This window comes from Sinocyclocheilus grahami, unplaced genomic scaffold (genome assembly GCF_001515645.1).
Source record: "Sinocyclocheilus grahami isolate Dianchi unplaced genomic scaffold, SAMN03320097.WGS_v1.1 scaffold57.1, whole genome shotgun sequence".
Classification (NCBI taxonomy): domain Eukaryota; kingdom Metazoa; phylum Chordata; class Actinopteri; order Cypriniformes; family Cyprinidae; genus Sinocyclocheilus; species Sinocyclocheilus grahami.
The window spans coordinates 3,127,956-3,140,323 of NW_015505236.1; the positions used below are offsets into that span (position 1 = coordinate 3,127,956).

The following is a 12,368-nucleotide window of genomic DNA, read 5'->3' on the forward strand; positions in this document are numbered from 1 at the left end:
ATATATATATATATATATATATATATATATATATATATATATATATATTAGTCATGACACATGTGGTTTAATGAATATTTTGTTTTCTTGAATATTTAAAATGTTTTTCATAACTGAAAAATCAAAGGATATTTTAGTCCATATATTTTGAAAAGAACCCAATTTCAATAAAACACTGGGGGTCATTCTATTAAAACAAATTGTTAATTCAGGTCTAGAACATTAATGAGAGTGAAACTGCTTCAACAAGTCATGCGGCATCAAGAGCATCCATTTATATTGAACTAACTTAATCACATTTCTCTTGATCCTTTTACATGCTTTTATTCTAGAGAGTTACTCAGCGGCACCCTGTGCTGTTTAGTATGAGACTGCAAAAGCAGAGAGTGAGAATCTCATTACAGGGCCTGTCAGTTTCCTCAGGTGTATTGAATAATGAGGATTCTCTAGTCTGACAGCTCACGATGTCTTTGCACAGATTAATAAACTGAATTAAAAAATGATTCTTGAAGAAAAAAATCTTTAGACTGTGTCTCCTCTAATTGAGTTATAGGACACCGCATCACTCATCACAGAAGTCCACAACCCAGAAACAGCTAAGTAATAAAATACTGAAGTTTGCTCTCTGATGATTATGGCTGTGGCAGAGCACTACCTGAAGCCTTTAGAGGCAAATACTTGAACAAAAAAAGGAGAACTGTTCTCAGTGTAGTTTCAGTGCACAGTCATCAGTTGTAGTTATTGATTGTTCCAATTGGATTGATAGATTCTGTTTTGCATATCCCACTAAAATTAATATTAATGAATATATAATTTAGGCAAGTTATTCAGACAATATTTTGCTATGACATTTGACACCTCAAAACAATTAGTGACAATTAATACCCAATTGGCTGATTAGTATAAGTGGTCTTCATCTTACTGTCAATTTCAAAATGTACAGACATATTTTTGAGTTAATATGGTATAAAATAAATGTACATTTAAATTCAGAAAATGTGTTCACTTTTAATATTTAGTTTATTTGCTGGCTTTAGATTGTTAGAATGGTTATAAATGGATTGTTATAATACACTCTCAAACTGTGATTTTTTTTGCAATATTAATTATACTATTGTAGCTTTTTTTGATATTTCAGTAATATGTTTGTATTTCTGTGTTCACTTTAATATTAAACTAATAGTAATTTTATTGTTTTTTTTACATTTGTATTCATATATAGATAAATGCATACATATATATATATATATATATATATATATATATATATATATATTAATTTGAGTTATTTTAGTAATTAAACTTAAACTTAAAAAAACAAGAAATGTTGCCTTGGCAACTAGCAGAAATAAAATAAGTTGTAATATAATATTAATAAAGGCTTTGTGTGTGTCATGTCAAAAAGCTCTCTAATGCACAAATAAACAAAAAAAACATACGTGAACTTGAGCTTGTTGTGAATGCTAAAACATCAAGTTAGAACTAACCATAGCCTAACAATGCACCAATTCTAAACAATAAACTGCACTGACAATGATGAAAAATAATAACACTGAAAAGCAAAATATAGACAAACAACCTATACTGTAAGAAAGAAAAAAACTTTATTACCAATGAATCATTTGATCCAGTTCACAAAGCTGGTCTAAATGATCTGTTTGTGAATCAATAACCTAATCTGGTTCTTGAGTTCAACTCATTGACTCCGAACCCAGCAGTTAACAGCCCTCTAGTGGTGAAGAAAATGAGTGACTAATAATTTAAATTTCACACAAAGCTATTCTATAACTAGTTTTATAACTCACAAGAGTGCACAAGAGAGTTTCTGTTCCATGGAAGAAAAAACAGGTCATAGTGGTTCAGAACCACAAGAGGGTGATTAAATAATGACAGAATGTTCATTTTTGGGTGATCTAATCTGTTCATTTTAATGACATTACCACTTCTCTTATTCTGTATAATGTGAACTTCATTAGACTTGCTAAACTAGTATTCCAGATTTGTGTTGGGCCTGGCAGGCATGCCTTTGTCTTTGCTTCCTCTTCCTCAAAGCAAAAGTTGAGCTCTGAGAGTTTTCTGTGATTATTCCAAGCAAAAACACTTTTGGCACTGTCTCCAGTAAGACGTCTAAATGAAAGTCGACAGCACTGTCTTGTGGGCTCCAGCCTCAGCATCGCTATGTTTTTCTTCCCTCCCGCCTCTTCAAAACCAACCCTGAATCAGATATTTGCTTCATTAGACATCTTATGGGAGTTTCACTTCAATGGGTATCTCAATTTAAGGAGGGAAATACCAAGATCATCCAGTCCTCTGTGGAACATAGTTTTTGAGCTGTGCTTGTCTGGGTGGGCACTGTTGAGATGGCAGCCTGCTAAACAGAGGGAATTTAATGAAAAAAACATTATCCAGACATTCTGCATTGAGGCAGAAGCGTTTAGATATTAATATACTCCGATATTGTGATGAGCACAATGAGGTGTAGTGACGTATGGGCCTTAGAGTAATAAAACATTCAGTGCATCGCTGCCATACGGCCACAGTGAGCCACTTCCTCATGGAGAGATGATTAACAAAGGAAAAGTGCTCAGAAAGAAGTGTTGGAATACTTACTAAAGATGAATCACACAGCCTGCTTTTCTGGGAGGAACGTTACAGCAATATTTGATCATTTAGGCCAGGGTGTTCTCAAACTAAATTAGGCCATCCTGTGAGATTTTAAGCAATGTAAATCTGTCAGTAAATAAAATGATTATCACAACATTACACTTCAATAAAATGTAACTTGCAACTTAAATCTGTTTGTTTAAAAAGATCATAATCAGTGTTATGGCTAGAGTCGATATTTGTTTTAAAGTAAGAAGAAACTGGATATAAACGTGCCAGTTATTATATTTGGCCTGAGTTAATGTGTTTATTTGCTCTCATCCCTCATGAGGTCCAAACTCCAGCTGTTCTTTGCGACCATATGCTGGAATTGTTGTATGTTTTTCACCATGATTTATTTGCTTTCTTAAATCGTAATCCGGTAATTATAAGAATGGTACTTAATGTTCATCTATGCACCAGAATAAGAGCATTATGCATAATAAAGTTAAAATTGCACAATCATTATTAGTCTGATACGTCACCTTCCAGTCATAACAGAACAGTCTTAAGTTGGCTTTAGCAAAGGGATCAAATTAACGCATAATAACTGCAAATGAAAAATCTAAATTAGCCTCTAACTCAAAATATTAAATAGCATATGTTTTGTTGTTTAATTTGAATGAATGATGCCTCAATTTGTATGGCTTGTTTAGGAAATGTGTGCTATTGCTTTTCTACACAAGACTTCACAGACTTATATTTAAGGACTTGCCTGAGCCATAGTTACTAAAATATCAAAAGACTTGGTGTGGACATTTTTATTTGGACCAGTACCTTCAAACATGAAGGTGGAAGAGAAAAATACATAAATCACATTAGTATACCAAAGTAACTGTTTAGAACACAACCTGGTCATATGTGTCAACTCAACATTACCAAATAAACAAAAACGTGGAAATTATTGTATAATCTTGGCTGTTTGTCGTAAAAAAAAAACACTCAATTGCAATGCAGCCTAGAGTCCCTGGTGTGCTATCATAGAAGAGACTTGAAAATAGCGACAATTTAAGTTAGCCAGAAGAGCAGTACTGCAATGCTGGCATGGGCAATCATGTATATGTTGCCTATATTTCGCCAACGCTCGATCCATCTAACATACTTGCGCTCTTGACTTGGTCTGACATTAGAGTTACATTTAGACGTCACGCCAATCAGAATCGAGTATTTCGAAGCACAGTGTAAAAGCTGTTTTCCAGTAAATAACTTGTGTGAGCGCATAATTGAAATCGTGCTTTTACTATTAATTGACATCTCTACTGTTTTACAAAAAATATTCCACACCACAGTATCATAGTTTCTTTCTAGTTGGTTTGATCTGCTCTGCAAACCCTCTGAAATTACATTAAAAAAATATGCTCGCCTTTTTATATAAGAATCTACAAATTATCCACGTTATGAGTGATTTAACTGCTAATTACATCCTGAAATGATGCTGCTGAAAATGGAATAGCATTGTAAAATGCTATTCTTGTGCTCAACACAACACCCGAGTGGTACAAAAATATTATCAACATCATGTGCTATTCCAAATGGGTAAAAGAGCTAAGATGAATGCCTATCAAAATATATTAATCAGAATACCTTTACCCTAACATCATTGTCTAACTGGACGATAATTTGCTCCACCCAAAGTTTTAACAGTTTTTTTAACAGTCATTAAGTTTTAATTATTACATAAATAATAAACTTTAATAATTTAAACATTAATAAACTTAATCAAGTTCCATCTGTTATTTGAATTTGTTTATGTGTTCTAGTGTAGCGGTAAATTAATACAAACCCACATATTTCCTAACTTGACTTTTGCTCTACCAGTAAATTTCACAAACACCATCTTGAATTGGGGTTAGAGTTACAGGATAAAGGTTTCTGGCAACTTTTCACATTATTAGTCACATTTTCAAATGTAACTTGGACAATTTTAATTTAGAAAAAGATGTGAAATGATAGGAAGCTGACATCTTTCTGAATGTATTTAAAGATCAAATATAATACATAAAAGGTCTAAGCAATATTCTGCAATATTGTGCACAAGTAACCAATTAAAGATGGTTACAAACTCATAAAGAGATATACATGGGACGCAATTCCTACACTCTAAAAAAATGCTGGGTTGTTTTAACCCAACTTTGGGTCAAATATGGACTAACCCAACTTTTGGGTTAAAAATATAATTGAAAAATTTAACCCAACAGTTGGGTTAGTCCATATTTGACCCAAAGTTGGGTTAAAACAACCCAGCATTTTTTAGAGTGTATTATCTTTCTGTCAATGGCTTCTATCCTTGATAGATTAATGCCTGTTTCTGCATTATTTGTGTCTTCACACATTTGTGTAAAACACTGGCTGTCTTGAGGTCTCTATACTGACAAATTACTATATATTTGAAAATGAATATGGAGCTAAATTGAAAGTAGGCATCTTTGTGTTATGAATACATAAAGACCATTTAAACACGGCAAATGCAAGCACCAGAGTCTCATGTTTACACTTAAGCAGAATGTATTTGAAATGCTACTGACTGTATACTGTATAACAAACACAATTTCCACAGAAAAAAAGGGCGTAAACAATTTTCACTTAGAAATTACAAGTAAATTTCACAAGCAATTACAAAGAAGTGGCACATTCAATTATATGTGAAATTTTGGAGTAGAAAAACTGAAAAAGTATTTTCTCATAAAACATACTCCAATAATCTATATTTTATTTGCAGCTTCAAACATATATTTACATTTAAGACATTACAGAAAATGGGTTGTTTTAAACTCTAAAAATTAATTATGCTTCTTTATTAACAGCAAATAAATAAATAAATCTAAAATAAACTGTAAAGACCTTAACAGGTCAACTAGTGCTGGTTAAGTTCTGCTCATGATAAGTCTCTCCTCCAATATGTCTTCAAGCAATATGTCTTCAGATTCATCAGTGATTATGAATTTTTATGCTACAATCACTATTACGGCAAGCAAGCCTTTGTTCTCAACTTCCTGTATAGGATAATTGGCAATGAATTAAACCCTACAGGCTTTTTACATAACATGAACACAAGACCCAAATGCATATTAATCAGTGAACTCTCTCTTTCAAATTTTGCTTTAAGGAAATCACAGAGCAGTGGATACAAGGACCAAATGGAAATGTGATCCTTTGCTTTAGGCAAACCATTGCTCAAGGTGACCTGAAGCAGTTTGTTTTCCATAAGATGGATAAGTGGGTAACTTGATCTGACACTCTATCCTCTATCTATCCTCTATCTCAATGTACCGAGCTGTTGTTGAGTCTGATTGCATAGCATCCTAAAACTGTTAGCTGCACTATTTTGCTTTAAGAGAGACAACACTTCAGAGATTGTCAGTTCTCACACTATTTTCACTGGCTCTCTTTTGCCAGTGGATTAAAGGGATAGTTCAGGAATCAAATTTAATTCAGTCACTGTGTATGAGTCTCTTTCTTCTGTTGAACACAAAAGAAGATATTTTGAAGAATGTTGGTAACCAAATAGTTGATGGTAGTCATTGACTTCCTTTTTTTCCATCCTATGAAAGTCAATGGCTCTCGTCAACTGTTTGGTTACCAACATTCTTCAAAATATCTTCTTTTGTGCCCATCAGAATAAAGAAACTTTTCATTTTGGGGTGAACTATGCCTTTGAAGTTCTGTAGGAAATGCTGATTATGTTTAGAAAGGGGTGCAGTATTAACTATAAGACAAAATCAAGAAGGTTTATCACATGTAACATTCACACTGAAGATTGTAAATGAATAGATTAACTGGAAATCTAAATTCTGTCATGATTTACTTTTTTTTTTTTTTTTTTTTTTTTGAAGAGATGTCATTGAGTTCTAGTTTCATGAGATCTAGCTTAATTTTTGGGCAGTTTCTAGCAATAGGGTGCTTTTATGAGCTTGACATCCTTTGGTCACCACTTACTTTCATTGTATAGAAAAAAGTGGTGTCAACATTTTGCTATACTTCCTTTTTGTTCCATGGTGAGTAAATGATAACAGAAATGATTGCATTTTTATTTTGGGGGGATATATTACTTTATATCAGCATGAAAGGTCAAACATAAATTGTGATATTTTCTAAGATGAACCTGGCAAATAAATTATCATACAAATGTCTGCATCTGTCTCGAAATAATGTTCACTGACAGTGAGTCAGCAAGTTATTTAACCTTCCTATCAGTCACTATACAGTTTTTACCAAACTAAAAACATTCCAGCCTCTGTTCTCAGCCTTTTTTTTTTTTTGTAAATGTCAATGCATTGCATAATGAGATGTAACCTAAGTTGCCCACAGGTATACTGTGACATTAAATGACCGCAGAGGAAGCTTATTATAACCAGCACAAACGATATAATGACCTTCAGACACTGAGAGGTGGTTCTCTCATTCAAAATCAGATAGCAACATTGTAATAATCACAATCTTCCACTATTAAATGAATATTAGAATTTACTTGTGTGCTAAATTAGCAACCTTTCTATATCTTGACAGAGGTGGTGTCACTGCTGACAAGGAATTTCAATGCAGGTTGGGAAATAATAATAAAAAAAATCTCTATATTTCAAGTGTATCATCTCTTCCTTTGACTGTATTTCTAAGTAAAAAGGAAAAAATAAAAATGTAAATATTTTTAGAAGTTCAGAGTATGTTGTAACACTGAAGGGATTTTAAAGATTTGGGAGACTGAGAGGTTGTCTTGACTCTTGACCTAGCTTTTATATGAATATTATGATGTGAAAGGAAGTAGTGTGGATGTACAGGTGGAAAATTAAATGTGAGTCATTTGAAGACGTGTTTTAATGGGGCAATTTCAGACTGTTAGCTAAAAAGGTTAATTTTTCTAACAGGCTGACTTAAGGAAAACAATGTTAAACAGGATGTCTACAAGTTTCACTTAACTCGACACATTTCTTGGAGTGAACTGTTCAGGTTATTGTGGTTGAAGACTAATTGTATGTGGCCTTGCAGGCTGATATTCAAGGTAATCACCACCATAAATGCATGATGGACTGTGATTCTCCATCTGTTTCCAGGCAACATCGGCCAGCACAGCACATGGGAATGAGAGCACGTCTGCACCAATCATACTTTCGACCCTGTCTTCACGGTAAACACCAATCTGTGGGACCCATCTGAGATGAACGAGGACATATTCACGAAGACATTATCCAGATTACATGCACCGTCCAGAATATTCCAAGTCTCACAGAAGAATAACCGTATCTCAATAACAGACAGCGAGGTCACTTCCAGCAAAAAAACATAATGCATTTTCATCCATCCATCCATCCATCCAGTGTTGTTCTATAATATCCTGAACATTTAGTACTTTAAATTGCTGATGTAATGAGAGGTTCCTGAGACCATGAAGCATTGAGAAATTATGAGAGCAGTATACAATCTCATGAGGGATAAGGGTCTGAACTGAAATAGCACATTATGCTCTGGCGCATGGAATATTTTGATATGCATTTTTCGAGAGTGATGAAAAAAATGATAGGGGTATCCTGGGAAACAAAGCCAAAGGAAATTTTCCACTTTTCCAGTTTAGAATACATTGTAAAAATGGATATGTGCAGTTATAACATTAAGGGGTTATTTATACTTTTTCTGACCAATAGAAATCACTTTTGTTGATGTATCCAAATGTAGTATGGTTAATTCAGTCATATCAGGTTACTGGTTATATTGTTAACTCAAACTAAAATTATTAAAACATTTTTGTTAATTAAAATATTGAAATTCAAATCATTGAATAATTGAAATAAAGTAATAATATTGAAAAAATAGTTATATTTAAAATAAACAAGAACTAATAAAAATGACAAACGCTCATAACATTAATTACTAAACTAAACTGAAAGTATAAAAATAACATCCTATTCAAAATATTTATAAAAACTATAATAGCATGTAAATAATACTAAAATAACACTGATTATTACTGTTAAAACCTGCTGAATTTAGATGTGACCACAAGAAGCACATTTTAGGTTACTTGACAGAAAAATATTAATGCATTTTGCCTTTTTATTTATGTTTACAGTTGAGGAATAAGAAGGTGAAATAGAAATAAACTTAGAAAGATGTTGGTATTAAGGTCACAAATCAAAACATGTTCAGATCAGACATAGTATAAAAATATAGTTCACTTAAAACACACACACACACACACACACACACTTGAAATACTTAGGACAGAAGCAATAAACAGGCTGATTTGAAATGATGTCTGTTTATTTATCTGACCTGACCACTGTGTAAAAACTCTTGACTAAAAAAAGTTCTGACCATGTCTGGACTAGTAAACACAGACTTGCAGAGACAGGCAGACAAAAACAGACCTGGCAACCAAAAGTTATTTATTTTAGAGCATCAAGATAAACTAAATGAAAATGGGAAATGTTGCTTTGTCAACTAGCTAAAATAAACAGTATAAGTATTTTATTTCAGTTAACATTTATTTTATTTCAAGTAACATTTTTTTATATATATTTTTATTTGAGTTAACTATAATAACCCTGTTGTAAATAAATTACCAAACTGTCTTTCAATACATAAATATGAAGATAGATTTACTTATTAAGCACTTTTAACAATTATTTAAAACTTTTAAAAATGTAAAAGCTTAACCATTGCTTTCAGAAAAATGTATGAAAATGTTGTGAGATTAATGCTTTACAGTTTTTCTCAGTCGCTTTGGTGCATTTCTCGAATAATCCTTAATATTTGCAAAAGTTTGTGCATTTCTCAAAACAATTTGTACAAACAGCACCACACAATGGATTACCTGCAAAAGCCTGTAACTTACTCCAAATCTTTAGTTCATCTCTCAAAAGTAAGTATTTATGTCATATTATGATATTATGATATTTAATGAGCATTTCAGTGCCATCAGAATGAAAAGTCCTTGTGTCATTGTTCACAAACAAGATAGTCAAAATGCTTAGTCATGTTATCAATGTTACAGTGCACTCTGTTAGTATTTCCATGATGTAAACTTTGGCAACAGTTTGGATGACAGTTACTGTATTGAAATGCAGGAGGCTGCACTTCTTATTTATGCCATATATCCATTTCAAAAGTATAAATTTACACATTACTGTATGTGGGATATTGATTGAAAGAGACTGGATAGGATTCACAGTTACACTTTACTAGTGGTATGACAAAAAATAAAAAATAAAACCTTTTCAACGTCATTGTGATTTACAAAAGAAATATGGGCACACAGGCGAAAATACAAAATTAGAAAGGCAAACACAGGAAACACCCCTTAGGCAGAACTTTGCTTTTGCATGCAGCACTATATGAGGAATTGCAGTGCAGTCTGTCGGCCCACAGATTCTCATCTACATCACAATGAATATCTTCCTTTGCAATGCAACGTGGAATTGGAGTCAAGTGAACCATCTCACAACTTCATATGAGGAGGCTGGCTTCAACCTGACCAAAAGCAGAAGGCGTGGTTGAAATGTCATTGGCCACAGAGCTACTGTTGATTTGCCAGGCCAACGGGGAGGAAATATCCATTGTCGGAATTTGAAACTCTTGTGTTGTCCTCTGTCTATATATGCTTTCCAATTGAAGGTTCATGAGATGCACCTTTGAGCTATTTCAGAGAACTGGTTTATCATTAGCTGATCTACATTTTCTTCATTAGTAAAAGTCAAGATTCCCCTGCACAATTCATGGCAAATTTACACAAAGTCTAATAGAAATGTGTAGAAAATGCTTGAAAGTTTATGACAACTAGATCAACCATTTTGCATTTAATGACTTATACGATTAACTAATGACTATGTTTTGGGGGGTAAGACTGTTGCACAGAGAACTATATAGTTAATTTTGAGCAACATGACATTAGCAACTGATAATGCAGGAAACCACAGACAAATGTACATAATCAATTGCATGAATGTACCAAAGCAATTGCAACTTGTTCAAAAGAATGAGAAACTGCTTTTATGATGTGCACAATTGACTAGATGATGTGGAGGTTGAACAAGTAGTTTTGAGAATTTGGTTTCTGATCTGAGAAATGCACCAAAGCGACTGAGAAAAAACTGTAATAAAGCAAGAACACCTGGATTATGAAAATTAAAGAGAATAATTTATTATTATTATTATTATCAATAATAATACAGAATAATCTATTTTGGCCTGGCATCTGGCATGTTTTATTCCTGATTAAAATGCAAAAATGTATAAGTGTAAACAAATGTTTGAATAAAGATATGGTATATTTAAATATTTGTGTTATTTGATAAACACCAAAGTGATTAAAAAATCCGAATGGCTGTTTGAAAACATGTAAATACTGTTTGACTTCCTTTGACCTCCGTGACAAACGAGCAGGTGTCAGAAGTTGCTGCTTTATGTAGAGGGGTAACCATGGTAACGGTGTATTTCTGCTGTTCCTAAAGCGCCACCTGCTGTCAGAGAGTGAACTTGCATTTTTATTCAGCACGTCTGCTGCTTTGTTCACATCAATGAGAAAATCTGACCGAACTTTTACACAGCAAAAGCGCAACGCAGTGTTGTAAAACGTAACTGGTCGATGGAAAGTAAGATAATATCTGCATTCTAAAAATCTAAACCATTCTGATAATAATTCTGATAAGAATTATTCGCGTATTTTGAAGAGTCCAAGACAACAATGCCATTCATGTTCATTACTGTTGTTACATTGGCACAGCGCGTCTTCAAAGCGCTCGCAGCACGATGCAGCAAAAGCCATTTCAACAATATATTTTCAAAATCCATCACTTACCCTTATCTTGCTCACTTTCTTTTCACTTTTCCCACTTCTCTGCAGTCTGCACCAGTTTTATAGTGCCGCCTCTTCATTTTCAAACATTAACACACGTGACTGAAACTTTATAAAATTATTATCGAGCATTACCGTCTGAACCTGAACCCTGACATGGGGCCCACTGGAGGGCACGGGGCCCTATGCAACCGCTTATATCGCTTATAAGGTCGGGCCGGCTCTGTGTGTGTGTGTGTGTGTGTGTGTGTGTGTGTGTGTGTGTGCGCGTGTGCGTTCCCCCACTGCTGAATAAATACTCCGGCAAATAAAAATCCATTTAGAGAGCTCTAGGAGATTGCCTTTGGACATCACTGCAACATTTGCACATTGTTTTTTGTTGTTGTGCCCCTGTGGATTTAAGTGTCTAAGTTTCATTAATACCTCCAGTGAATCATTATTTGCCTAAAGATAGATACAGACCATGTATTCAAAAGGGCAAGAAAAAGCAGTGAGTCACTAAAGAATACAAATCCAGTTCCAGTAAGCTGAGTATCATGGCCCAATCAGGGTTTTAACATAGAAAATCAGGAATATTCAGTAAATGTATATAAAAAAATGAAAAGAACTGTGTTTTCAAGGCCTGGAAAAGTTGTTTATCTTATATATAGTTGTTTAATATATATATATTTATTGGTATTCTTTGCTTGCGAACTGTTGATTTGTTAACCAATAGTGTTTTTTTGAGTCAGCTTTTTTCAATGAATTAATTTATTTATTGAACTATTTTACAAATAGGTCTGAGCAGGGCTGTGCACAGACCTTTTGAGGGGCATGTGCTGAAACTAAAAAAGGGCATCCCCTCCCCACATCACTGGTATATATATATATCTCAGTGGTGTGCGGTGGTATTTTCAAATGAGGAGGCGAAGTCCTTTTTTTTTTTTTTTTTTTTTTTTAA

General features: G+C 33.5%; 1 protein-coding gene across 3 annotated transcripts in view; it reads right to left on the bottom strand.

The window, feature by feature from the left end:
- LOC107584160 (PTB domain-containing engulfment adapter protein 1) overlaps positions 1-12,368 on the bottom strand; it is a 195,956-nt gene that overhangs the window by 91,839 nt on the left and 91,749 nt on the right. For 2 of the 3 annotated variants that reach the window (XM_016270651.1, XM_016270649.1), the window contains one exon: positions 7,648-7,790. The exons of the other annotated variant lie outside the window; for it this stretch is intronic. The gene's annotated coding sequence lies outside the window, so the exon portion shown is untranslated. The remainder of the gene's footprint in view (positions 1-7,647; positions 7,791-12,368) is intronic. 3 annotated transcript variants of the gene reach the window in all.